Consider the following 24,477-nt stretch of genomic DNA (forward strand, 5'->3'; position numbering starts at 1 on the left):
TTTTAAAAAATTTTATTTATTTACTTAAGAGAGAGAGAGAGAGAGAACCAGAGAGCACTAGCAGGGGAAACAGCAAAGGGAGAGGGAGAAGCAGGCTCCCTGTTTGGAACCTGATGTGGGGCTTGATCCCAGGACCCTGTGATCATGACTTGAGTCAAAAGTAGACACTTAACTAGCTGAACCACCCAGGCGCCCCTCTTTAATATTTTGGATAGAGATAGATGGATATGAAGCAAATATGATAAAATGTTAATATCTGCTAATTCTGGACAGTGGTAATGAATGTCTTACATTTACAAGTTCGAAATATTTTATTACTAACATTTTTAAATGCGTTCTTTTAAAGATTTTTATATATTTATTCATGAGAGATACAGTAAGAGAGAGAGGCAGAGACATAGGCTGAGGGAGAAGCAGGCTCCCTGCAAGGAGCCTGATGTGGGACTTGATCCTGGATCCCGGGATCACATCCTGGGCCAAAGGCAGATGCTCAACTGCTGAGCCACCCAGGCAGGCATCCTGACTTTTTTTTTTTTTTAAATAAGAGAACTCCCCAACACCATGACATACCAGTCTCAAATAAAATGGGCCAATTGAATACCCTGACAAAGAATGACTTGTAGGAAAAATCCTCACACTTTGATATATCATTATGAAATTTTAGAGCACTAAATGAAGATGAAGAAAAAACCCTAAAAACTTCTAGAGTGAAAGAAACAAGAACAGGTCACCTACAAATGAATAAAAATCAGACTTATTTCTCATCAGCAACTTGAATAACAAAAGATGATGGAACAGTGCATCCAAAATTCTGAGGGAGAATAATTCCCAACCTAGCATTCTCTTCTCAGCCAAACTACCAGGCAAGAGAGAGGGTAGAAGACATTACAGACATGTAAGAAATCATTTTACTTCTCTCTCATAACTTCCTAGGAAGTTATTTAAGTATGTTACCATGATGAGTGAAGAAGGGGAAGATAATGGGATCCAGGAAAGGGCTCCAAGCTGAAGAATAATGAAAGCTGAAGAATAATGAAGGGAGGAGGTCCCCAGATGGTGGCTGTGCCACAATCCCAGTCCCTCTTCAGAAGTGCTAAAAATGAGGTTTCAGAAGGAGCCACCAAGGAAAAGACAAAATGCTAGAGATCTGATACATTCCTTGAGAATTTGGAACAATTTAAGACAGTGACAAAGACAGAAAATGATAGAAAGAAAGGCAATTAGAAATACCGGAGTGGGGGAGGGATTAAAATTGCAAGAAATTAAATGTGATTATGGTACACAGTTGTAAAACATTGATTTTTTTTAAGATTTTACTTATTTATTCATAAGAGACACACACAGAGAGAGGCAGAGCCCAATGTGGGACTCAGTCCGGGGACTCCAGGACACCCCCTGAGCTGAACGAAGGCAGACAATCAATCACTGGGCCACTCAAGCATCCCTAAACATTGATTTTTGGATGATGATAGGGACGCCTGGTGGCTCAGTGGTTGAGCATCTGCCTTCAGCTCGGGTTGTGATCCTAGGGTCCTGGGATCAAGTCCTGCATTGGGATCCCCACGGAGAGCCTGCTTCTCCCTCTGCCTATGTCTCTGCCCCTCTCTCTCTCTCTCTCTCTCTCATGAATAAATAAATAAAATCTTAAAAAAAAACCCAAAGCAACAATGATATATCTACATTGGGCGAACGAAGAAGAGATGGGTGTGGTATAAGAAAATTATTTACCCATAGGTGGCTAATATCCAACTCTGATAAACAGCAGGATATATAATTTGTATATATTATTAGAGGGGGTGTCAGTAGCTAATAGAAAAAGCTAAAAGAACTTCAGGTGATCATCTTTAGGAAATGAAACAGTGGAATGTTTAGAAAGCTGGAATGGAGTTTTCTTATTTTTTATTATAAGCTCTTACATGTGTTACTTGATTTTTAATTATGGTCATTTATTATTTATTTCTATTTTAAACATTTTAAGGCAAATAATTTGACACATATACTCTCATTATGTGATAATTATATCCTCCCGAAAATTCATGGTTAAATTTGTTTGTTCAAAGTGAATCATGTTTAAATATTCAGGAGAACTACAAAACAAAGAACCTTTAAGAAACTGGTTCACAGGAGTTCTCAAACATAAGCATGCCTACAAGCATTTCTGGAGGGCTGGTTAAAACCTAGATTTCTGGATTCCACCCCAGAGTTACTGATTCTGTGGATCTGGGGTGTAGACTAAAAGTCTGCATTTCCAACAAGTTTCCACTTGATGCTGAAGCTGCTGATGATCCAGGGGCCACACATTGAGAGCTGCTGTTTTTTTCTTTTTCCTTTTTTTAAAGATTTTATTTATTTATTCACAAGAGACACAGAGAGAGAGAGAGAGAGAGAGAGAGAGAGGCAGAGACACAGGCAGAGGGAGAAGCAGGCTCCATGCAGGGAGCGTGACGTGGGACTTGATCCCAGGACTCCAGGATCACACCCTGGGCCGAAGGCTGGTGCTAAACCACCAAGCTACCCAGGGATCCCCAAAAGAACCGCTGTTTTAAGGAAATAACTCCGATTTACATTTTCTATGAAACTGAATCACCATACACGGAGTTTACTTCACACAAGCTTACATACATAACAATATCACGTCTTTGCTTTCAAACTGGGCATTGTGAACTGGTAAGCTTAGCAAGGACACACTGGTAGCTCCAACTGCTTGGTGATTTTTTTTTTTTTTTTTTGAGAGTTCCTATCTTCCTCAACCCTCATAGGATGTAAAGTAAAGATAAGCTGAGTAACAGACCCTCTTTCCCATATAAAACCACCGCCCAGGTGGGATTCACTCCACCTCTCCCCAACCATAAACAGGAAAGGCCATGCGACCCAGCCTGGCCAATCAAATACTCCTCATCCCCCTCATCACAGAGATTGGTTCCTCGCTGATCCCACGCCCAAAGCTGGGCAATCAGAATTTTTCCTAGAATGTTTCCATTTGATCCATCCAAAACCTGTCTGCTCTGGCTCTGGCTTTGGCACTGTGAAGCTGATTAGCTTGGGTGCCACTATGTTGCTTGCCCCAGGGAGGGAAGCATCCAAAAAAGTAGAGAAACAGAGTACTGGTAACACTGTAACTCCCTGAGTCAGTTAATTCTGAACTGGCCTGGCTAATACAAATGAAATAGAATTTTCCAGCATGTTTTAAAAACATATTCTTTCATATTTGAAGTACTATGGATTTTCAGATTGGAAGCCAAACAGAAGTGAGTGCAAAATGACAAACAGATGCAAACAGATGAAGACTTAACGGAACTATAGAGGCATAGAGATGTAATGTAGTCCATATTCAGGTAAATGCATACCTCCCAGGTCTGCACTAGTTCAGACCATTCCTTCCACACTTCCTCTGTACTGGAGCCTACCTCCTCACAACTTGAAAGAAGCTCCCTTCCAGGAGTATGCAGAAGTAGGAGAAAAACTAGGCTGCCCCAGATCATCTTCAGCAGAAACCATTCATTTGAAACCACTCAAGTGAGTGCTGACTGTACGCAAAGTGTTAGGTTAACTACTGCTGTAATCAGCAGCTGCACAGCTCATCACAAAAATTTCCAAAAGTGACCTAACCCTTGAAACAGAATTTCTATCTCCACCATTTTGTATAATATATATTAATTGAATGTCAGATATCTTGCTTTCACAATCTCATTTAATCCTGATTAAAATTCAGTGAGGTGCATAATTTTCACCCCCATTTTACAGATGATGAAATGGAGATTCAGAGAATTAAGTAATTTTTCCCATGTCACAGGGCCAGCCATAGTGGAACTAAGATTGGAATTGGATTCTCTTTGATTCCCCAAGCCAAGGAAGAAAGGAAGGAAGGGAAAGAGAAAGGGAGGGAGAAAATGAAGGGAGGTAGGGGGACTAGAAGAGGAAATAAAGAAGTGAAGACTTGAGAGAGAGGTTGGGAAGAAACCACAGACTTAGTTCTCGGCCCTTCCTGAGGTCTAGCTGAATTCCCATCGCCAAGACCTTCTCAATGCCTTAAAATAATCTCTTCGTTTCTCTTCAGTTGATTTGTTATTTGCATCCCAAGAATATTAACCAGTACAGCTATCCACTACAGTATGTTGCCAGAGAAATTTGTTAGCAACACAGCAGCTCCTGGCACGTAGCAAATGAAAGAACTTCTAACAGCAGTTTTTCCTATACCAGCACCTCCACTGCTTAACTCCCTCATCATTATTCTCCCATCCATCTTTACACCCTGGGGGGAAGTATGGCTTTACAGTGAGGGATCAGACCAAATTCTCATCAGTCCTGAGTCACTTAAGGGATCGATTCCACTTTACTGCCCCTGCCACCAGCTTGGAATCCCATCTTGGATCCCTCAGAGTACAAACCCTGCTGACAAAATCAATGCCCTCAGCCTATAAGGCTAAGCCACACCAGAGAACAGACACTCAGGGTCCCTGCCCTAAGCAGCCTACATGCCCACTGCAGCAAGGAGGTGATGATACAGACAACCTTATGGGCATACAACATGTTTTGACTATCCAAACCCTGATGATTGAATCCTGGGCCATTTGACCCTGCCACCTCCCCGGCCACAGAGACACATCAGTTCAATCCAACAAATCCACTTTGTTCCAGATATTTGCTCTAGACACTGGAAACAAACAGAATAAAATAGTTTATTAAGGAAGAAGGGCAAAATATGATAATAAATCCTTAGGATTAGACATCCATATCTGGGGAAAAAACTAGCTAGAAAAAGGTTGGGCCACATGCATCAGTCAGGTTTTCCTCCCATCCTATCCTTTAACCATTTGACCTTATTATGCCTAAGAACAGAGACCAGCCCAATGTAGTATCCAGTGAACTCTTGTGAGAGCTCAAAGTATTTCAAAAAAGGACCTCCCGGAGAGCTCATCTGGGATGATTTTGTGAGCTGAGTTAACAAAAATGACACGGGGTAATGCTGGGCTTTAAAGACTAAGCCTGGAAACTAGAGAAAGGCCACCTTCCCAACTTATAGCTTATTCATTGCCTCTGGGCCCTGAGGACCTCACCCATGCATGCCCAGAAGAGGAAGAGAAAGCAAGCGAACAAAATATTCCCAAGCAAACCACCAGTAACCAAACCAGGTGCACAGTATCCAAACCTAACAACAGAAATGTGTAATGAAGGAGGCTAGCCATTATTTAGTTTCTATCCTGAGATATTATATCAACAGACATAATCTATTTTCCCATAATTTTCTGGGGAAGAAGCGAGTCTCGGGGTTTTTTTTACTTCCCATTAAAATTTCAGCCAGTCTTGTAAATTTAACAAAGGCCACGGAAATTTGCATTGCCTAGGAGAAAAAGATTCTCAGTTCCATCAGTTGAGCAGAAAAATGAACTCACTTGCCAGGGTATCAGAGAGTGAATTTCATGTCATTTCGGTTAAATTGCCATGAGGTTTTATGCCCAAAACTCAAGACGTCAAGGTGACTAATACAGTATAATCTTTGAAAGAAAAGGCAAATATCTAATGCTTGTTTGGAGGACTTATTAGCTTTCATGGTATTCTCCTCAGTGTGTGTGAAGCTCACTCTCAAATACTCTGTGTTCATATTGTCAAGGACATTTTTCCTATCTGCATAGTTTTGTCTACTATCTCTGAAACTCCAAGCTGCAAACTTACCTTCACACTCTTAGCACTGGAAACCAGGATCCAAATCTCAGGAAGGCCAGAGTCACTTGCTTTGTTGCTGTTAGGTGGCAAGAAGGACGCTCTGTGATTTCCAGAATAGTATTTGGGGCATTGGAGATTGACTTGTGGGGCTCAGTGGCGGCCAGCCATGTGACGAGGGTGGGGGAAGGGACACTCCTGCAGGGCAAGGCACCCATGCCTACTCGGCTGACAGACCAGGGTAGAGCAGGCTCTGAACAGAGCTGGCCATGATTAGAGACTGACAACTTTACTCTAAATTTCTTCTTGGATATTAGCTTAGTGATCTTACTATGGCAGTGTTGTGTTTTAGCCTTGGTTTTTACTTTTTATTTATTTTTAAGATTTTATTTATTTATTCATAAGTTGACAAAGACAGAGAGAGAGAGAGAGAGAGAGGCAGAGACACAGGCAGAGGGAGAAGCAGGCTCCATGCAGGGAGCCTAGTGTGGGACTCGACCCGGGACTCCAGGCTCACGCCCTGGGCTGAAGGCGGCACTAAACTACTGAGCCACCCAGGAGTCCCCAGCCTTGGTTTTTAAATGCTTGTTTATCTCCCTACATGATTTCTATCCTACATCCTTTTTGGATTCTGTCTTAGAGGGATATTAGAGCTGGAAGAGACCTTACAGATGATCCAGCACTACCCTCTACCCCAGGCTCACCCATTTTACAGATGGGTCTCAGCACTTCCAGGGGCCTGCAGAGGCCTGGGTTTGGTATTGTATATTGGAAGACCCTGGCTTGCTGGCTGGCTGTACTTGTGGTCAAAGAGTTTATATAGGGGCTCCTGGGTGGCTTAGTCAGTTGAGTATCTGACTCTTGATTTCAGCTCAGGATGTGATCTCAGGGTCCTGGGATTGAGTCCCACATGGGTCTCCTGGATCAGCGCGGAATCTGCTTGTCCCTCTCCCTCCCTCTCTACCCTTCCCCCGCCCCCTTACTCTTGCATACTCTCCCTCTCAAGTAAATAAATGAATCTTTTTTAAAAAGGAGTTTGTATAAACACTTGTACTTATGTTTATGTATCTATCATAATCTTCTTAAGACACTCTGAGATGATCTTTTTGGAGGGATTAGGGGACATCAGGAGCTGAAGAGATATTTGATCTTAAAGATGCTGAGACTTCTTAAGGCCAGAGCCACATGAGTAGGCTTCTAGTTCACATCTGCTTCTCCACCAAAATGGTCTGTGCTGGTTGCCTGCTAACCAAAAGAGCGATAGTGGTAATGGTGGTGGAAATGGTAGAGGGAGCAGTGGTAGGTGGAATGGTAGCAGTGGCAATATGGTAGTTGGGCATAAATGGACATCACAAATGGAAATGGTGGAGGTAAGGATGGAGGTGATGAGGCATAGCTGGAGGTAATGAGGGGTTGATGGAGGTGGTGGAGGAAGGGGCAAGAAGATGCCCTGAATGACAGAGTAGGAGATTCTTGTTACTGATTATTATGCTGGTGATCCTGGATGAAGCTGACCTGCTGTGATTTCAAGTGTGAAATGGTAAAGCCGTGGCATTAGAAGCCTGAAAGATCTCATTATGTCCTCAGAGCTGTATAGTCTTAAGATAATCACTTTACCTCTCTGGACTCCAGTTTTCCTGAAATAGAATTTGCACTAAATGGTATACTGTTAGGGGAAATTCATCCCTCTCCTTCTAAGCCCTTTACCCTTCCCTATAAAGTAGTAGCTTCTGTCCTTTTGTGTTTTTTAATGTTTTTTTTAAGATTTTATTTATTTATTGATGAGAGGCACAGAGAGAGAGAGAGAGAGAGAGAGAGACAGGCAGAAACACAGGCAGAGGGAGAAGCAGGCTCCATGCAGGGAGCCTAATGTGGGACTTGATCCCAGGTCTCCAGGATCACGCCCTGGGCTGAAGACAGGCGCTAAACCACTGAGCCACCCAGGATGCCCAGTAGCTTCTGTCCTTTTGAAGTCCCAAAAAGAGTACTCTTCACTTACCTCTCTACCTCCCTGAGGATGAATGACTCAGGGAATTGGCAAATTGGGGAGAATAAAATGGGCATGTGCCATGACTCAGATCCTTCTGAGAACTGCCTGCTTCAGAGAAAGTCCAAGCTGTGCTCCTCTCCTCCTTTCTTCACAGTAAACTTCCAGGGCAGGTTTTTACCCTGCAGGTAGGGAGTCTTCGAGTATTGGGTAAACGAGGTTAATTCTGGGGGAAAAATTAGGAAGCCTCATTGTGGCTGTACATTCTAATCCAAATTCTCCAATCAGCTTTACATATTACAAAGTTATTTTGACTTCTACCTATGTGACTTCTGTATCCTATTTCTCATCTGATTCCAAGCAGAGAGGAAAAAATTGTAAACAAGTTTCATCTTCAAATCCCCATGCTGAAGAATTAATGAAAGAGCTGGCATAGAGTTGATTTGACTAAATGATCTCTAAATTTCCTTCAAGCTCTAACATCCTGTGATTCTACAAGTCTCTGGAGCAGAACTAATATTTGTGAAGCTGGGCAGAATGTTGAGACTCTTAGTGGACAACTTCCTAATCTCTTTCTCTCTTCTTTCCTGCTTTTCAACCCAAAGAAGACATCTTCCTCTTCTCCCCCTCCACCAGCCTACATGGCTTCATTTACCCCTATTCTGCTCTGGACCCCATGATGAATCACTTCACTCTTCCCTCATTGATACCCACAACCTCTTGTTCCTGCCCTGCCAATTTTTGGTCTAAATCAGCCCCACTGCTACCCTTCTTTTCCTGTACTGAGCTCTCTCTCATCTCTGGAGAAAGTCTATGTTCAGAGGGAGAGAGGAGAGCCAAGACAGAGTGGTAGAAGTGTGTGTGTGTGTGACTAAGAGACAGAATGGAGAAAGACAGACCTCGTCTAATAGTACCTATGGCCAACTCTACCCCTGCCCTTCCCCATGGTTTAGTTTTGTGAGTGAAAAATGTTGAAGGAAAATCTGGCTATCCCATTTCTCTCCTCTCCCTTACCTTTGGCCTCTTTCATATTACTGCCAAGGAGACTGGTTTCCCCATAGAGCATTACGCACTGGGACAAATGTTTGATGGCTTTCAGTTCTTCTTCATTACCAGAGTGGTAATGGCTGAGACCCATGCATTGGCTTAGGAGGAAGGGAAAAGATTGGACCCAGTGGGTTCTTAGAAGTATTTCCCTCCCACCCCACCCCAACACTCTGCTGCCAGGGCATGTTTAGTAATAACTAGACACATTTCTGGTTGTTAGCTGCTAGCTTTCCACAATGCACAAGATATTCCCACAACAAAGAATTAGTTGGCCTAGACTGTCAAGAGTGCCAAGGTCGAGAATCCTGGATTAGACTGCTCAGCCACCGCTGATTCTAGAAACCAGGATGCCTTTAATCCAGGCCAAAAGAGTACTCCACATGGGCCCACTTCAATCACCAGGATGCTACAAGGAGGGAGGAAGGGCAAAGATTCTTAGTATTTGCAGCTTTTGACCTCTGAGCTTCCATTTCCTTTGGAGACCTGGCAGACAGGGGTGGTTATTTCACAGGGACAGATTCCCTTCCATCTTCTGGCTAGATGCTATCTGAACCCCATCTAGGTTTAACATATGGTAGGGCTTAGGCGGGTTTGACATCAGGTCCTGGCATAGGGGGTGAAGTCTCATGAAGACAAAATGAGCTTTCTATCCCTGTGTTGGTGGGAACAGGGATTCATCTGGGGCCCAAGCAGGCTTACCTAGAGCTTTTGCCCACAAGAGGTTTTCCACAAGCTGGGCAAGCCTCATGCCAGTATGTGCAATTTGGGGCTCTCAGATTATTTATGTCAAGCTTTGGGAGGTGGTACAAGCCTGGCTGCCCCAGATTCTTGTCCACTTTAGCTGATTTTGAACTGTATCCAGGGTTGAAGAGGGAACATACTGTGGCATGTCAAGACTGTAGAGAAAGACAAGAAAATCTGAGAGATATCTTAAAGGGAAGCTGAGAAACCTGAAGAAGCCAGGCTCAGGTTATGCAATGGATGGGTTCTCTCCTTCTTCCATCTCCATTTACCCCCAATCACTGCTGTGGCCTGTGGCCAGCAATAGCACAGACCTTGGCTCACTCTGTACCAACCACACTCCACATCCTGCTGTTCCTCTAACATCCCAAACTCAGTCCCACCTCAGGACCTTTGCACTTACTGCTTTCCCCACTTTCAGCTCTCTCATGTGCTCAGCTTTCTGGTCAAATGTCATCTATCCAAGAAGGTCGTCCCTGACCAGTCTATCTAAAATGCCCCTTTCTAGTCTTTAACTCTGCCTTATTGGCCTATATGTGTTTATTTCTTTGTTCATTATTTTCTCTCTCTTTAATATGGCAGGGACTTTGTCTTGTTCACTGAGGTATCCCTGACACCCATAAGATGGTTGGTTCGAATCCTAGCTCCACAAACTATGGGATGCTGAGCAAATCACCTATCTATTTTCTTCTTCAATTGCCTCAACTGAAAAAACTTACCTATCTCCATGGTTGTTATGAGAACTGATTGAATCAATGTATATAAAATCTTAGGTCAATGTCTGGCATGCAGAAAATGATTAGTATCAACTAGGAATATTATAATTATTATACTCCCAGGAAGTTCACACCATGTCTATACTGAGGAGGTGGGGAGTGGTATTCCTGGCGGTTTGCTGGAAAGGAGCAGTCATTGTTACTTCTCTGGGAACCAAAATCCTTCTGCAGGCCCAGACCTGGGACCCTTTTCTCTCCTTTGCATCTGCTCTCTGCTGCCCTCTGAAGGCCCTGAGTAGAGGCTGACAAAAGAACTGTTAGGGACTCCACAGATGAGGCATTTCCAATAGAAAAATGAGCCATCCCTTTTATTAAGCAAACCACACTCCCCAGGTGGCAAGCTTGGCCCTTGACAAGCCTGCCACTGGAGCCATCACTTGACAAATTCAGTTAGGGATCACTGAAGCCACAGAGAACCTGCAGGTACCTGGGAATTCATTCTTCAGACAGGCTCCAGGAGGGACTGAGAACAAACCCACTTCTTTCCCCTAGGCTGTACTTCTTGAGCCCAGAGACAGTGATCTGTCAGCCAACATGAGCCACCCTGTAAAGCCATCCCTCACCCTGTGCCTCACTCCCTCTTGAACTGTGTAACCATGTGGGTCAAGTGATTTTCATATTGTCAGCCTAAAATGAGAGAAAAAGCCACTTCTCTGGGGGTGGTGGTGGTTCATTAACAAGAATTTGGGGACACACACACTGAGGAAAAGATATAATGGGGGAAAAGATTTATTTTAAATAGTGACAAAACTCCTAAAACATCTGGAAATAAACTTGCCTAGAAATGAATATTTTATATGAGAATGTAAGAAATATAAAATAAGGTAACATATTCCTGAATGGGAAAATTGAATAGGGCAAATATGTTAAATATCCATAAATTTATATAAATTTTAAATACCATTCCAATGACATTTTGGATAAAAATGACAAAAAATAATGGTTAAAATATTAGCTTAGAATTTATGAAGCTTTTACTATGTGCCAGGATCTGGACTGAGAGCTTTACAAAATTACCTCAGTTAATCCTACAGCAACCCTATGTGATCATTATCATTTATGAAGGAAAGAGCTGGGCAGTAGTTAAGAGCAGGAGATCACATGACATTGGGCACTTACTTATGACCCCTGAGACTTGGTTTCCTCATCTATAAAACAGGAATAATGTGTTTCTGTTTAGGATTAAATGAGATAATTTGGAATAGTGCCTGGCAAGTGCTAAGCACTTAATTAATATGAACTACTGTTATCCACATTTACAGATAGAAAATTAAAGCTCTGAGAGGATAAAGGAACTTGCCCGCGTTCACATAGCTGGTAAATAACTGATCTGGCCTGAGGGATGGGCTTAGGGAGGCAATCTTTTCCTAAAAGATACAGAAAATTATAATATCATAATAGTTAAAACAGGAAGCACACCTTATATAAGGCATTTATATATAAGTCTTGCAAAATAATGTTGTGAATAATTAGCCAGTACCTCCTATTGATGAATGAATGAATGAAGGAATGAAGGAATGAAGGAATGGCTAGCCTGCTGGTTTCTTTACTTCCCTTCCTTTCAACCATCCAAACAGCCAGATCATTCCATGCTTTGCCTCAGGAGGGTATGTGAAAGCAGAAAAAAAGAGATAAAAGGAGCCTCTTCCCTTAGGGTAATAGGAAAGACTCCTAACCAAACTAGACTAAAGTATGGGAGAAGATGGTCATGATGATCAAGGCTGTCCCCTCCCCCTCATCCAAGGTGGCACAAAGATATGGAGAGAGACTTGGTGCTCCACAGGGACCTGCAGGTACCAACAAACAAGGACTAAACGGGACAAGAACAGATGATGTCAAATGCAGGAGGCCTTTATAGGTCCCTAAGAGTCCAGCACCTCACTCACTCTGACCCCGAAATGGATTTAAGTGTTACCATCTTTTTTAAATGGGGGCTCAGAATACAGATGGAGAGTGTTAGAAAATAAACTAATGTTTCTTATACGTGTCAGTTTAGAGGCTGAAACTGGTATTCCAAATGATAGATTTTTGAAGACAATAGCATTGGAGAAATGCACTATTAAAAATTTTTCCATTTAGAGGAGCAGCTTGGGCAGTGGACAAAGGCAACAATATATTCATTTGTTGGACGCAGCACACTAAATGTGATTGTCCTTAAGACTGAGGTTGAACTTGCATCCCAGTTTGCCTTGGACAGCCACCATGTGCCCATTTGTCCCGGCTTCATTGTTGGTAGTACCCCCCTTTCATTCTCAAAAGCCTTTCAGTCTGGACAATAAGTTATATGCTTACTCTGTTAAGATTTTAAAATTCAAGCAATCCTGTGGGTGAGCAACTCTTAGCTAAGCTCTATGAAACAGAAAGTAAGGATTTCCAGGCAGGGGCAGCTGGAGGCCATTGGGGCAATAAAATGAAGCCCCCAGAGAGCTGAGAATCTCACCTGGATGGGAAAGAAAGGGTTGGTAAGGTTGAAGGTCAGGTGCTGGAGTTAAGAGGACACTGCTGGGGTTAGAGTGGTATGTCTGAAAGATTAATCTTTCACACACATGAAACAGCTCAGGGTGACAGCGTGGCCCAAGCTATGCCCATACAAGCAGGCAAGAAATGGAACCGAGATTGCATTTGGGGTTAGGGACTAGACAGCTAGTAACAGACTTGGAAAGAGGAGATGTCTACTCTATACCCTTTTACTCCTATTGTATCTTGAATCTTGTGACTATATTACCTATTCAGAAACATATAGAAGCAAAATGGAAATTTTAAAGGACCCAGGCTACCTTGCTCATAGATTCTCTACACAAACTGTGGAATCATTTTGTCAAGTTTTTAAAATGCCATCAGTAAACCAAATGGCCTTTAAACATTTGAAAAGGGATCCCTGGGTGGTGCTAGTGGTTTAGCGCCTGCCTTTGGCCCAGGGCGCGATCCTGGAGACCCAGGATCGAATCCCACGTTGGGCTCCCGGTGCATGGAGCCTGCTTCTCCCTATGTCTCTGCCTCTCTCTCTCTCTCTCTCTCTCTCTCTCTCTCTCTATCATAAATAATAAAATAAAAAAAAATTAAAAAAAAAAACATTTGAAAAGATGATCAACCTCATTTAAAAAGGTGGTGGGAGTTGTCTAGGTGGCTCAATTGGTTAAGTGTCTGCCTTCAGCTCAGGTCACGATCTCAGGGTCCTGGGATTGAGCCCTGAGTCAGGCTTCCTGCTCAGTGGAGAGTCTGCCTCTCTCTCTGGCCCTCCCTCTCTGCTCGTGCACTCTCTCAAATACATAAATAGAAAGAGGAAGAGGAAGAAGAAGAAGAAGATTAGAGCCACAGTGAAATACCACTTTTGAGCTTTCAAATCAGCAAATATCAAAAGGTTTCATAACCATGACAGTGGAAGGAAATGGGCCTGCTTCACACAATGGCCGGTGGCCCTGCAGTTGAGCACAGACCCTTTGGGGCCACTTTGGCAATATTTATAAAACTTTAAAAATGAAATAAATAAATAAATAAATAAAAATAAAAATAAAAAAAACTTTACAAATGCATATACTTTTGGGTAGTAGCATTCTTTGTCTAGAAATTTATCTTACAGAATACTCCCACCTGTGTAAGGACATATGTGTGGTTTGGGGCAGTTACCCACCTCCCTGCATTTATATCAGGGGATTATCATAGGAATTAAGTGATATAATACATGGAAAGATTTTAAAGGATTTAAGGATAACACATAGGAAGTACTCACTAAATTCTGTATTTACTACAGCATTGTTTGTGGCAGCAAAGCACTGGAAACAACCTGAATGTCCATCAATAGGGGACTGATTAAAAAAAGTTTTATCTATATATTGGAAAACTATGAAGCTTTTAAATAGAGTGAATACTCTAAACAGTGCTATGGAATGATCTTAAGAAGTATTGTTAAATAGGGGGGAAAAGCAAAGTGTAGAAAAGTGCTTATGGTGTGCCACCATTTGGGGAGGGCGGCAGGCATGCCTATGGGGGCATAATCTCTTCAAGGAAGAAGTCACAAGAGTCTGGTTTCAGTGAAGATTCCTGGGAGCAGAACTGGGGGGCAGGTGCTCAGGGGCTGCTAGTAGAACCCCTTGTCCCTTTTATATTGTCCACATAGGGATGTATTTTCTATTCAAAAACAAATAAATTCGATTTCTAGATATATGCCCTAAAGAGTTAAAAGGCAGTGGCTCAAACAGGTACTTGTATTGTACACCAATGTTCATTACTCACAACAGGCAAAAGGTGGAAACAACCCAAATGTTCATCTATAGATGAATGGATAAAGAAAATGTGATATCCATGCAATTCAATATTAGCCTTTAAAAAGAAGGAGGGGGGAATCCCTGGGTGGCTCAGCGGTTCAGCGCCTGCCTTTGGCCCAGGGCATGATCCTGGAGTCCTGGGATCAAGTCCCACATCAGGCTCCCTGCATGGAGCCTGCTTCTCCCTCTGCCTGTGTCTCTGCTTCTCTCTCTCTCTCTCTCTCTCTCTCTCTCTGTCTATCAAGAATAAATAAATAAAATCTTTTTTTAAAAAGTTTAAAAAATAAATAAATCATCTTATTAAAAAAATAATAATTTAAAAAAAGATAAAAAGAAGGAGGGGCACCTGGCTGGCTCAGTCAGTAAAGCATGCAACTCTTAAGCTTGGGGTTTTAAGTTCAAGTCCTGCATTGGGTGTAGAGATTACTTAAAAATAAAGTTTCTTAAAATTTTTTTAAATTAAAAGGAAATTCTAATACACACTGAACCATGAAGACATCATGTTAAGTTAAATAAGCCAGACACAGAAAGACAAATACTGTAGGATATCACTTATATGCGTATCTAGAATAGCCAAATTCATAGAGACAGAAAACAGAACAATAGATCTGGGGCAGCAGGAAGGGGGAGTGAGGAGTCACTGTTTCATGGATATAGAGTTTCAGTTGGAGAAGATGACAAAGTTCTGGAAATGGATGGTGGTGAGAATTGTACAGTTAATGTGAATGTACTTAATGCTATTAGGCAGTTAAAATGGTCAGTTTTGTTATATATATTTTACTACAAAAATTAAATAATTTTAATTTAATTTTAAATAAGGTAATATATCACTTTAAATACTTTTTAAAAATAATCTTTTTTTACTTTGACTAGACTTATGCTAGATGTAGAGATTGATTACAGGGAGCCATAAGGTATGAGCTACAACAAAGAATTAGCCCTAAAAAAAGGACCCTTGGTCACCAAACCCTGGCATTCTCCATGCCACGTGAACCTACTGTGCTGACTGGCTTCTGGGGGATTCCTGATACACAGCAAAGGTGAAAGGCTGAAGCAGGACCGGGGGAAAACGGCAACTTCATCCAAGATGGAAGAAAAAGGAAGAAGAGATGACAGGAGGACAGAAGCAGAGGAAATTCCCACTTGACTGTATATACTTCCTCTGTGAGGAAGGAAGTGAGGGGTGGGAGTGTGTGCCTTTGGGTGGATTTTGAGGGTAGCGGAAAGGTTGACTTTTTAGGGGTCAGACCAGGGATGTGTAAAAGAATTCCCATGTCCCCACTGAGGACTCCATTGAGGCTGGAGATCAGACATGTGTAGAGAGAACTCTCCCACTCCTCTCACCTCTTTTCCCTCCCCAGGCAACAATCCAGAAGCGTCCATAGACCCCTGCTAGCTAAATAAATGAGGAAGAGTAGAAACTAGGACTTTCCATCCAGACCACCAACTACCATAGGCCTCTCTTCTTCAGTAACACAAGGTTGGGATGGAAAGAGGCCTCAATTTTAAATTGAGATTGAAGTTTGGATTTTAATTGGGATCAACATAATTTCTGAAATTTATTTGGTCTCTGACTGAGACCAAAGGTGACCACAACAACCATGTGACTTGTCTAAATTTCATTCAGGGGCAGAACAAGATCCAACCCCACAGAATAAATTTAAAAGAGCAATCAGAGGTAAAAATCCAGTTGCTTTCTGATTTTACCCCTTGAGTCATGCTTGTTTAATGGAACAGTTACACAATACTATCAACTGTTACTTAAAGTTCATATATCTTGCACCTCCCACTAGATTTGTAAGCTCTCTGAGGGCAGGGCCCATGTATAAATTACCCACATATTGCAGCCCAGAAAAGTGCATTGCATGTACACAGTAAGCCACAGGGTGTATGAATCGGTGCATGAGGACAGAGTCTCTGACAACATGACTAGTGTACACATGTACATATGGTAAAAACTGGCTAGGCAGCTAGAAGAAGCCAGGCAGGCAGTACTTTGGAAACTCAGCAGGGAATCTCCTTTCATTCTGCCCCTCCCCCTGCTCATTCTCTCTCTCTCTCTCTCTCTCTCTCTCTCTCTCAAATAAATAAATAAATCTTAAAAAAAAAAAAAGAGCCTGTGTTCAAGGAATTCTGATATAAAATGAGGTTGCAGTTTGCCCAGATTTAGGGTAAAAGGCACAGAGGCGAAGTAGGTATGGATTACCATGTTCTGTTTCTCTGTTAGAGCTGTGATCAGACCCAGCTCATGCCCTATGATACCACAAGTGGACACTGCAGTGCCCCATTAGGCTTCAAACAAAGCTGAATCCATTTTTGAGTAAGGAATCTTAAAGGGCCCCTGTCTTTAAGATTATATAAAATGATCCAAATTATGCAATTCTGAGATAATAAATTAGGTGAAGACACACAGAGGCCAATTCCTTAGATAGAGAAGTATATCTCAAGTAGCTCAAGAAGCAAAGTTTTCTACAGATGAAGGTTATGAAAACCCAAGACCAGCTGGTTCTATTTTGGGAATGTTAACATTGGTGAACACACTCTGCCGTCTATTCATGTGACTACATCACTTGTGCTGAAGTATCTCCTTTATTGACATTGGCCTCCATCAGTGGTCACAGAACAGGGAGGTGAAAGAGAGATATTTGAGCATCTCCATCAATTCGTCTCAGTGCTTGATTATTGCCTCTCTGAGAAGATTAGATTAACTCAGGGGAGGGTGTGCAGGCATTCAGTCATGCAACAAGCCACTTACTGAGCTTCTTCAACAGATGGAGAAAGATGGCTCTCCTCAGACTGGGCAGCCCAAAATGAGCTAGGGGGTTGAGGGGGAGAAAGGACATATTTGGTGGGCTTATAAGATACTACTGAGAACATTCCTCAGCTCAGGCCCAAATCGCAGGAAAGTAAAAAAAATAAATAAATAAAAATAAAAACAAGCAAACAACAATAACAAATCTTTCTCAGAGAAGCCCACAGAGCTAAAGGGCTCTGGATTCTTTTTTTAAGATTTTATTTATTTATTCATGAGAGAAACAGAGAAGCAGAGACACAGGCAGAGGGAGAAGCAGGCTCCATTCAGCAAGCCAGTCGTGGGACTTGATCCTGGGTCTCCAGGATCACACCCCAGGCTGCAGGTGGCACTAAACCGCTGCGCCACCAGGGCTGCCCAGGTTCTGGATTTCTAAGTTAGAATTTCATCAAGGGCTGAGTGACCCTTTCTTGGATAGACAACTGATCCCCAGGAGTCCTAATTTGTAAGAACTACACAGTCTGTCATATCTAGGAAGAGAGATGAGGACTAGCTCCCTGGCTTCTCAGGTATCACCTCCCTCCCATTCCCTAGAGCCCAAGAAGTAAGTGGGAAAGGCCACCTCCTTCCTGTGGGAAAGCTTAATTGAAGTGAGGATTTTTATACAAGTCTCATGTTTCCTGGACTCTTAGAAGCCTCCAAGAAGATGCTGGAAATAACCCTTATTATATTGGAAGAAGCTCGAAGTAAGCAAAGAACCAACCACCATGACTTTCATGGCTGAAGAACATGGATTTAAGAAAGGCAGTTAGTTAGACCTCTGTGCAGAGAATATAACTAGATCTAAATCTCAGCCCCTCGGTGCACAGCAGACATTGCACAGAGGCACATGCTCATAGAGTGCAAGTAGGGGAACACCAAATAGCAACAGGACAACCCGGTCAATCTTACTTGTCCTTCACTATGTTGAAATAGTTAAAAATTAATTTAAACAACAGACTGTCCTTTATCTTTGCTCTCTAAATCTTGCACCAAACTTTAGTAAAAAGCAACAGAATTCTCACCTGAGCCTCTGTGGGCTGAAGGTTCCTACCTATTAGGTTCATTCTTTTACATCCCTAAACCAGAACCCACAACCAAGCTATTAACTCCGTATATTTAAAATCCACTCTACTCACCCTGCACAGTGGCTGGTTGCTCCGGGTCCTTGAATCTAATCCTTTAAGGTGGGCCCTGAAGTTGGAATCCACCCACCTCTCCTTTTTCCCTACCTCTGCTATTAACATAGCCCCTCCTCTGTTACCTCACCTACCAACTATTTCAGAACCAAAAAGTCTTTGTCTATTCATAGACACTGTAAAAGTAACATTCATTTTAAATTTTTTTAATCTAATGTCTGTGTCTTCCACAATTCCTATTGGCTTATCTAATCAGTATGTCCTAGGGAGGTTTATTACTTGCAGCTTTAGCTCGTCCAAGCACAATGGAGCCAGCAGAGGCATTCCCCAAAGAGAATTAACTCCTTTAAGACACAATCCTCAGGAAAGATGTCAGGCCTTTTGCCTCTTCTCTTCAGAGGCCTGAGATTAAGGAGCACATTCCATATCTCACAGCCCCTCTAGCTCAGCAAACCTCAGCTCCTAACTCTTCAGAGAAAGATATGGACAAGAGAAATGAAGGTGTTTGAACAAATCAAACCCTACAAGCAAAATGTTGCATACTTTGTGATTTTTCTAAGTTTTGTGCTCATTTTTGTCCTCGTTTTAACTGCTTTGTAAGTAGGAAAGATATAAAGAAAGAGTGATCAGTGAGAAAAGGGCAGGGAGAAGGCAGACAGTGAATAGGAAATGAGGCGAAAAGAAGTGCTAGTGGGGGAGGGACACAGTGTGGGGGGTGTGGACTCACAGTGTTGAGGGTGTGGGCTCAGAGTGTGGAGGATGTGGGCACATAGTCTTGGATGTGTGGGCACAGAGTGTGGAGGGTAAGGCATACAGTCTTGGGGGGCAAGCACAGAGTGTTGGGGATGTGGGCACACAGGGTTGGGGATATGGACACACAGGGTTGGTCTGTGAGCATAGTGTTGGGGGTGGGCACACAGTGTTTGGTTGTGGGCACACAGAGTAGGAGGGACAAGGAAGAAGAGCATGCTGAAATCTCTGATAACCTAGGTATCTCTGGACACCAAGTTTTGGGCTCAGTGACACACACACCTTCTCTGATTTAACTCTCAACAGAACTGGCAGGAGAGGACTTTCATCCCCAGATGAAACCTTGCAGATATGGAAACTGAGGCTCAGAGAGTAATACATACAGTGGACTCATAGAGGTAGAAAGAAGAGCAGGGGTTGGAAGCTCCATCAAAAAATGAACTCCAATTAGAGAGAAAGACAAACCATGAGAGACTCCCATCTCTGAGAAACAAAGGTTTGCAGAAAGGGAGGTGGGAGAGGTGGGGTAACTGGGTGATGGGGACTAATGAGGACATATGATGAGATGAGCACTGCGTGTTATACTGTATGTTTGCAAATTGAATTTAAATAAGAGAAAATAGAGAAAAATGAACTCCAGCCCTTTGCTTACACAGGCCCTATTATAGATCTGTTGAGTGTTTTTAGACCCAAATTTCAGGATTTACCTTCTCTCTCAGATAGGAAATTTATCTTCTGGTATAAAGTCTTCACTCTAGGGACGCCTGGGTGGCTCAGGGGTTTAGTGTCTGCCTTCAGCTCAGGGCATGATCCTAGTGTGCCAGGATCAAGTCCCACATTGGGCTCCCTGCATGGACCCTGCTTCTCCCTTTGCCTAGGTCTCTGCCTCTCTCTCTCTCTCTCTCTCTCTCATGAATAAATAAATAAATAAAATATATTTTTAAAAAAATAAGTCCTCACTCTATTCCTAGCTCACTGGGTTTCCCCCAGTGGAAAACCCATGCATGCAGCAGACATATGGGAAGGTGTCTTTTGGAGGCCATGGCTGAGCCATAACTTTAACCTTACATCCTATTTTCTTCCCACAATCCATGGAATCAAAGACTAGCAAGACTAGGATGACTGACTCACTTTGGTCTGCCCGACACTTTCCTGGTTTAAGCTCTGAAAGAACTGCAACCTAGGAAATGCCTCAGTCTGGAACAGATCAGGATAGCCTGGACCCAGAAGACATAGTCTCCAGCCTCAGGGAGTTTCCAGCCAGTTGAGGATTTGACAAATACATAAGCAGAAGAGTGCAAAGCCCCATAAAAAAGCACAAAGGGAGGGAGAGGCACAGTAAAAGAAAAACCATATGTGTTGGGAGGACTGATTCAATTCACAAATAGTCATTGCTTACCTTTAAAGTCCCAGGCTGTAGTTTAGACCCTATGTGTTAAAGAAACAATTCATGAAGGGCCTGGGTGGCATAGTTGAGTATGCACCTCTTGATTTCTGCTCCAGTCATGATCTCAGGGGCATGAGTCCCAGCCTGCAGAGGTCCCCACATGGGGCCTGGCATGGAATTCCATGTCAGGCTCTGTGCTGGGTATGGAGCTTGCTTAAGATTCTCTCTCCCTTTCTCTCTCCCTCTGCCTCTGCCCTTGCATGCACATTCACAGGCATTCATGCACTCTCTATATAGAAAGAAAGAAAGAAAGAAAGAAAGAAAGAAAGAAAGAAAGAAAGAAAAGAAAGAAAAGAAAGAAAGAAAAAAGAAAGAAAAGAAAAGAAAAGAAAGAAAAGAAAAGAAAGAAAAGAAGAAAAGAAAGAAAAAGAAAGAAAGACTTCATGGAGAAAATGGCCTTCAGTAAGACATGAAAATAAAGGATATGGGGTGGGATTCGGAATAGCAAAACTAACAAGGATGCATTTGAGGCAAAGGGAAGCAGCCATAAAAACAAAGACCTAAGTGGTCAAAGAATGCAGTGTACCCCAGGAACAGGGCAGGCAGTTTCCCTGGTACAGGGCAAGCTTGGGGAGGAAAAGGATGGGGCCATTCTAGGGAGAGAGACAAATCTCAGCAAATGTGTCTGAGCTCAAACGAATGCGGAATGGAACTTTGTACAAGAATGGAATAATTGGCTTGGATCATAGCACAGGTGGTAAGACTTGTTGAGCCGTTACTGCCAAGTAGTCCAGTGAGACCCTTTGATTTATACCCACCCAGGTTCTGTTTAAATCATGTGGCTATTTGGTTCAGATATTTTAGTTTTTGATTTTTGTTGTTTTCACTTCATGCAGGAATTAGAGGGTGAGGTTCACCGTGGGTTAGTGAGGAGACAGAAGGTTTTTCCTCTGGGATGCACAAAGGGAACAGGTCTGCAGCCTGAGGATCCTTCCTGATACAGGAAATAGGGAGGGGGACTGCCCTGGCAGCAAAGTGCTTTCCTGCTTGTGTCCGGTGTCCACTGAGGATTCACTGGAGCGCTCGCCTACTTCTCTGTCCAGCTCTAATGATACCTTTGCTGTCAACCAATGCACATTCTTATCTACTTGCATGTGTGTGTGTATGTGTGTGGCTAAAAACAAAAACATAATTCCAAGAATTCTTATTTACTTTGAGAGCCTTTCCGCCTTGCTGTAGAAGAACAACCATTCATTTGCTGCGTGTGAGTGAAGGGATGGGCGGGGCAGAGGCTGGGCCACACGTCCTGAAGAACCTCCACTGCCACAGACGCCACCATACCTGGTGTCTCAGGACCACAGGGCTTTCCCACTCTACCTAACTTTCAGGTGATCCTTCTTTTCTCTGTGTTTAGGAGGCAGGTTTCCTCAGCAAATGAGATGCAAGGTCAGTTTACATCCAGAACTCTAGCAGCAAGGGACACTGAGAAATAAAGTTTTGGGGTTTCCAATCTCTCCAATTTGGAGGCTGAAAAGGACCTTAAAAGAGCCTATCCAAGAATGACCTACAAGGTTTCTAAGTCTTGACCAATGATAAAGCTATATTTGGCTTTCTTTTATTTTCTTTATTTTATTTATTTATGATAGTCACACACAGAGAGAGAGAGGCAGAGACACAGGCAGAAGGAGAAGCATGCACCGGGAGCCCGACGTGGGATTCGATCCCGGGTCTCCAGGATCACGCCCTGGGCCAAAGGCAGGCACCAAACCGCTGTGCCACCCAGGGATCCCCTATATTTGGCTTTCTGATCAACCATCATATATCTGTTCCATAAAATAGAACCCAAAGTGAGGATTGGTGGGGGGGAGGGGTGGTGGTGAGAGGCATACCTTCAGCTAACTGTGCCCAAGTTTGAGCCATCAGCCATGGCTAGGAAACCGGCTCTGCAGGAACATGGCAGTCCTATATGAACCATGTGAGTGGAATGAGGCTGGGGGATTTTCCGGCCAAAGGAAAGTACCTGTAGTTTCACTGTCTGTGGTTTCAGTTACCTGCAGCCCACTATGGTCCAGAAGCAGGTGCTCCTCCATCAGCAGGAGCCTAAGGCTATGTCCAGGCCTCCGTCATTCTCCTCACTTCATCCCATCATGTGGACGTTTTATTATCTCACAGCATCACAAGAAGAAGGGTGACTACTGTACAATAAGCTATTTTGGAGAGAGAGAGCACATTCACATAATTTTTATTACTAATATTTTATTAGTATATTGTTATAATTGTTCCATTTTATTACCATTGCTGTTAATGTCCTACTGTGCCTCATTCATAAATTAAACTTTATCATAGGTATGTGTGTATAAGAAAAAACAGTATATGTCAGGCCTCCCCTGGGGGTCTAGGAACATATCTCCTATAGGCAAGGGAGAACTATCATCCTTGTTTTCCAATACTGCTTTGGAATTTTATCCTTTTCTTACCTTTCCTTTCATTAAAAAAAAAAAATGTAGTTTCAGTTGAACTTAGGGAGGAAAGAGAAGTAAATGTAAGAGTTCATTTCATCTTGAACTAGAGTTTTTGATTCCTATTAAGATTGAATTTTGGGGATCCCTGGGTGGCTCAATGGTTTAGCGCCGCCTTCAGCCCAGGGCGTGATCCTGGAGTCTTGGGATCGAGTCCCATGTCAGGCTCCCTGCATGGAGCCTGCTTCTCCCTCTGCCTATGTCTCTACCTCTCTCTCTCTCTCTCTGTCTCTCATGAATAAATAAATAAAATATTTTTTAAAAATTGAATTTTTTCAGCTGGTATTGAACAGTTGGATTATTTGTGAATTGCTATTCACATTTATGTTGATACTGGTTTCTCTTCTTATTTATAAGAATTATTTATCATATATCATAAATCTTTTTCTATGTTTGTCATTTGTTATTCAGTTTTAATGGCCTTTTCTTTTCCTTACTAAAAAGCTTAGTACATGTGTGTCAGTTTTAATGAAGTCAAGTTTATCCATATTTTTCTGTTAAGGCTTCTAGCTTTGTTGCCAATCTCAGAAACACTTTAATCATCCCCAAGTTTATGTACACCTATATTTTCATCTAGTTCTAAAAATCATCTGACTTGAATTTAGCATATGATATAAGGATTTAACTTTATTATTTTTCTCCCATGTTGCATCATCATTTGTCAAATTAGGTATCTTCTATCCAATCGTTTGAAATGGTATTTTAATTTAGCATATTTAGGATGTGCTTTTATCATATCCTAAATGTTTCCATGTGCTGAGTCTGTGCTCACTCAACCATCTTGACAGCATGTTACACACTCCGTTACCTTTTGCTACTACTCGCTCTCCCCTCAAACCACTGTGTTCTGATTTTTGCTCCCACCGTGTTCCAAACATTTTTCCGGCAAAGCTCATCATCAGACTCTGAATAGCCACAGTCTGTGAATGCTTTTCAGGCTTTTCTTGATGGACCTCTTTGTTATATTTGACATGGTTGACAATATTTCCTTCTTGAAATCCCTTCTTTTGGGGTGATTTTGCTTGCTTGTTTGTTTTGTTTTGGTATATTGGGAGACTTTTGGATCTTTAGGTATATGCGTCTTCATCATTGCTGGATACTGCCTGCTACAGTGTTCTCCAGGGAGACCACAATACTTCACACCCGCTACAAGCAGTGTGCCATAGTCTAACAGGATTATTTAAGGACAAGAATGGGCAGAGCTGGGATGCTCTGGGTCTCTGCCCCACTTCCTCATTCTTTCCAAGACTTATTTCCCCCCACCCCACTCTCTGTGGGAAGGCACTTGAATCCAGGCAAGGGGACCCATCCTTATGCTGGGGGTGTAACCAGTACAACCATTCTGCTAAAACAATGTAGCAATATCAAATAAGGATGAAAATACACACACCAAATGACCAAGAAATTCAACATT

General features: G+C 42.5%; 1 protein-coding gene across 6 annotated transcripts in view; it reads right to left on the bottom strand.

The window, feature by feature from the left end:
- Positions 1–24,477, bottom strand: part of SLC4A5 (solute carrier family 4 member 5) — a 118,626-nt gene that overhangs the window by 85,337 nt on the left and 8,812 nt on the right. For 4 of the 6 annotated variants that reach the window (XR_005987717.1, XM_041754339.1, XM_041754340.1 and 1 more), the window contains exons 2-4: positions 22,596–22,751; positions 7,661–7,874; positions 5,674–5,740 (exon numbers count right to left, since the gene is read on the bottom strand). The gene's annotated coding sequence lies outside the window, so the exon portion shown is untranslated. Of the gene's footprint in view, positions 1–5,673; positions 5,775–7,660; positions 7,875–22,595; positions 22,752–24,477 lie in introns of those variants that run through there. The other 2 variants (XM_041754342.1, XM_041754341.1) reach the window with 2 other exon arrangements.

Source organism: Vulpes lagopus, chromosome 5 (assembly GCF_018345385.1).
Source record: "Vulpes lagopus strain Blue_001 chromosome 5, ASM1834538v1, whole genome shotgun sequence".
NCBI lineage: Eukaryota > Metazoa > Chordata > Mammalia > Carnivora > Canidae > Vulpes > Vulpes lagopus.